This window comes from Orycteropus afer, unplaced genomic scaffold (assembly GCF_000298275.1).
Source record: "Orycteropus afer afer isolate SDZICR_OR568_19922 unplaced genomic scaffold, OryAfe1.0 scaffold00107, whole genome shotgun sequence".
NCBI classification, from domain to species: Eukaryota; Metazoa; Chordata; class Mammalia; order Tubulidentata; family Orycteropodidae; genus Orycteropus; species Orycteropus afer.
Window position 1 is genome coordinate 8,313,577 of NW_006921694.1, and position 4,892 is coordinate 8,318,468.

The 4,892-nt window shown below is 36.1% G+C and overlaps 1 protein-coding gene across 1 annotated transcript in view; it reads right to left on the bottom strand.

Moving 5' to 3' along the window:
* The window catches only part of SSBP2 (single stranded DNA binding protein 2), a 539,855-nt gene that overhangs the window by 162,655 nt on the left and 372,308 nt on the right, over positions 1 to 4,892 (bottom strand). The gene's annotated exons all lie outside the window — the stretch shown is intronic.

Genomic DNA, 4,892 nt, shown 5'->3' on the forward strand with positions numbered 1-4,892 from the left:
CATTATAGTAATTGGTTTTGTCTGTTCGAGCTGCTCTTTGAAATCTTCTTTTCAGCTCTTTTATCTTGTCATTTCTTCCATTTGCTTTAGCTACTCTCTGCTCAAGGGCAAGTTTCAGAGTTTCTTCTGTCATCCATTTTGGTCTTCTCATCTCGTCTCTTTAGTGATCTCTTGCTTTCTTCACGGATAATGTTCTTGATATCCTCCCACAATTCTTCTGGTTTTGGGTCACTGGTGTTCAATGCATCAAATCTACTCTTTAGATGATCTCTAAATTCAGGAGGGATATATTTAAGATCACATTTTGGCTCTCTTCAACTTGTTTTAATTGTCTTTAACTTCAAGTAGAACTTGCATATGAGCAGTTGATGGTCTGTTCCACAATCAGCTCCTGGCCTGGTTTTGGCTGAAGATATTGAGCTTTTCCACAACCTCTTGCCACAGATGTAGTCAATCTGATTCCTGTGTGTTCCATCTGGTGAAGTCCATGTGTAGAGTCGCCATTACTTAAAGGTGGCATAATACATGACATAAAAAGTGTACAATAATAAAATACTAAGTGAAAATGATTGTTTATATTGGCTCCAAAATGATAAGAGGAGCAAAGCTACCAAACAAGTTTTCTAAATCAATTTTGTTAACAGAGAATATCACTATGCTTAAATCTCCACTGGGTTTTAAAGGATTGCTGTCAAAAGGTAAAAAAATATAAAAAAATAAAACATTACTATATGTTAACACATATAAAAATCTAGATTAAAGGATACTTACACATATGTTTTTATACGTTACTGTGTAATGTTCTCATGGGGAGATAATATTAAAAAATGCCTTAACAAAGGTCTCAAAAATAATATATATGAAAATACAGTTCACCAGACTGAAAAAAAAAAAAATCTGAGACATAACTAGGTACCATCTACTTGACTAGAGAAGCAAATCATGGGAACAATCCAATTAAAAAATGGGCAGAAGACATGAATAGATACTTCACCAAAGTAGCTATTCTGGCACCCAACAAACACATGGAGAAATGCTCGTGATCACTATCCATTAACCAAAAAACCAAACTCATTGCCGTCGAGAAGGATCCAACTCACAGCGACCCCTCCTTGGGTTTACGAGGCAGTATCACCAAGGAAGTAGATTGCCTAACCTTCCTCCTGAGGAGTGGCTGGTGGGTTTGAACCACTAGTCTTCTGGTTAGCAGTCAAATGCCTTAGGCACTACACCACTCCTAGCCATTAGAGAGATGGAAATCAAAAGAACAATAAGGTATCATCTAATCCCAGCAATAACAGCAAAACTCAAGACAGAAAACAACAAAGGCTGGCTAGGGTGTGGAGAGATTAGAACTCTCAAACACTGTTGGTAGGACTGTAAAATGGTGCAACTAATATGGAAAATAGTGTGACATTTCCTTAAAAAGTTGGAATTAGAAATACCATTTGATCCAGTAATCCCCCTACTAGCCACATATCCTAAAGAAGTGAGAATTGGGATGCAAATTGATATATAAACACCCATGTTCATCACACTATTATTCATAATAGCAAAGAGATAGAAAAAAATCTAACTGCCCATCAAGGGATGAATGGATAACCAAACCATGGTATATACACACAACAGAATGCTATGCAACATTAAAGAACAATGAAGAATCAGTGAAACACCTCACAATGTGGATGAACCTGGAGGACATTATGCTGAGTGAAGTAAGTCAATCACAGAAGGGCAAATATTATGAGTCCACTATTATAAAAAAAAAAAAAAAAAAAAAAAGTCAAGGAGAGGTTTACAACTGGAAAGAACCATTCTTTGATGGTTATCAAGGAGGGGAGGGAAAATTGCTAGCTAGGTTAGACACATCAAATTGATTTTGGTGAATGGAAAGGCAATATATCAAAAGTGGGTGATCAGCACAATATCACTAAGGAAGAAGAAGACATAGAGAGATACATATAAGTACAGACAACAAAAGTAAACACTATTATATACACAATACTGCATTATCAGTAATAATAAAAAATTAAAAATTAAGCAGTAAGTGGATACATAGGTAGATGGGCAAGATGACCAGTATGTGTAGGTGAAGAGGACATATATCCATGACATATATAAATCTGGCAAATTATATTTCTACATACATATTTGTATGTGCAATAAAATTGTCCATTTATACAACAGAGTTAATAGGGGGCAAGGTTATGATAACTTCTTAGGCACAACCAAACACTTTGAGTGAGTGAGTCACTGGGCCTGTGTACTTGGGACCACAGTCTAGGGGACATCAAACTCAACTGGCATAACATTGTTGTTCTTGTTATGTACTGAATGAGTCGAGTCGGACCCGACTCATAGAGACCACTCCTTGCGTTTCCAAGGCAGTTATCACTATGGAAGTAGATTGCCCCATCTTCCGAGGAGTGGCTGGTGGGTTTAAACCGCCAGCCTTCTGGTTAGCAGTCAAGTGCCTTAGCCATTATGCTACCAGAGCTCCTGACATAACATAGTACACAAAAATATTGTTCTACATCCTTCTTTGGTGAGTAATGACTGGGGTCTTAAAAGCTTGCAAGTAGCCAAGATGCAACTATTGGTCTCCCCTCATTTGGAGCAAAGAAGAGTGAAGAAAATCAATGACACATGGAAATAATTAGTCCAAGGAACTACTGGGCCAATGGACTAGTGCCCCAAGCAAAGCTCAACCTACATGATTTTAAGATCAGAAGAATTAGATGGTACCCAGCTACCACTGCCAACCATTCAGAAAAGGATCAAAACTGGAGATCCAGGACAGGGTGGGAGAAAATTGGAGAACAAAAGTCAAAATAAAAAAAAAGCCAAGCTTTCTCATCTGATAGAGATTGGTGGAACCCTTGAGCCTATGGCCCTTAGTCTCCGTATGGACTTGGTATTGAATTTGTTCCAAACAATAGAAAGATCTATGAGGTGAACAATTACACTGGGGAAGAACATACCCCTTAGAACAATCAACCATAAGAGATCAAAAGGGCAGCATTTGTGTAGGGATAAACCTCAGAAGTCAGGAATGCATAGGAAAAAAGGATACAGGGAAAAAGTAACCATAGGGAAGAAGTGGGAAGAGAGCTGTTACATTGTGGAGACTGCAATTGTGTATGAACTACTGAATGGAAAACGAATTTGTTCTGTAAACTTTCACACAATGACAATAAAAAGTTTAAAAAAGAAAATAGAAATGAAACAAAGATGAGAATGCAAGGGGACAGGGAAACTAGATTAAAGGAAATGGAACAACCAGAATAGAAATAATGACAGTGGTCACACATCATGAAGAATGGAACTAATGTCACTGAACAACTTATGTGGAAATTATTGACAAGGAACCTGAACTGCTGTGTAAAACTTTATTAAAACAAAATAAAATATTAATATCACAAAAATAAAAAAGAAAAGAAAACATTGAGTAGTACTAGGGACACATTCAGGTACATTGCATCTACTTGTTTTTTGGTTCGTTTGTTTTAACATTCAACTACAGTACACCACAATAACCACTAATGTTCACTGACAAGAAACTTGTAAAATAATCAGTCATCAGAGAAAGATGGTTAATTACAGTTTTAACCTAAGGGGCTAGTGTAATTGTTTTTTAAAAAATATTCCAAATATTATATACCAAAGGAATGCTGCCCCTTAAAGTAGTCACATTGGTCTCTAAATTTTTTTTTTTTTTTTTTTAAATTCAGTGATGTGATTACTCCTTTTGGAATTCCTCTTTTGGAACTACCTACCTTCAGATGTACCACATTCTTTTGGATATTCCCAAGATAAAAAATCTTCATCTTGAAAGGGTTAATTTGCTTTCAGAAAGTTCATAAAATTCATTTGGTAAAGTTTTGTGAAATTAGTGGGTAATAAGATCAGGCTTAAAAGTTCTGAATTTTAAAGATGCAAATATGACAGTTTTTCATAGAATATGACTCTAAATTCAATTGTAAAATTTGAGCTTTTAAAGTGACAACATGATTGAGATGTTTTAAGTATATATTTTTAAATCAATCTTTTCACTTCATACTTTTCATTCATTGGTGCCTTTTTTAATCCAACAAATATTTGTGCACACTATGTATCTTATATGCATGTGAAAGCTGGACAATGAATAAGGAAGATTAAAGAATTGATGCCTTTAAATTATGATGTTGGTGAAGAATGTTAAATATACGAGAGACTGCCACAGAATGGAGAAATTTGTCTTGGAAGGAGCACAGCCAGAATACTCCTTAGTAGTGAGGATCAATAAGACTTTGTCTTACGTACTTCGAACATATCAGGAGGGACCAATTCCCGGAGAAGGAAGGCATTGATAAGTAGAGGTCAGTGGAAAGAGGAAGAGCCTCAACGAACCAGACTGACAGTGGCTGCAACAATGGGCTCAAACACAGCAATGATTGTGAACGTGGCATAGGACTGGGCAGTGTTTTGTTTGGTTGTACATTCCTGTGTTTGCTATGAGTCAAACCAACAACAAAAACAACAGTATATATCTGACACTGTGCTAAGCAGACATTGTCTTGGGAATATAGAGTCTTACAGGAGAAAACAGAAAATTACACACATAATTACTTACCAATGTGATAAATGCTAGAAAAGGAAAAGGAAAGATCCAACATGTGATGGCTAATGTTATGCATCAACCTCACTCAGTCATGATTTTCAGTAGTTTGCCAGATATTGTGTAATCATCCTCCATTTTGTGATCTGATCTGAACAGCCAATCAGTTAGAAGGAGGCTTCCTTGGGGATGTGGCTGTATTATTCACATACACACATACATTATATATATATATATACACATATATATGTATATATATGTGTGTGTGTGTGTGTGTGTGTGTATATATATATAT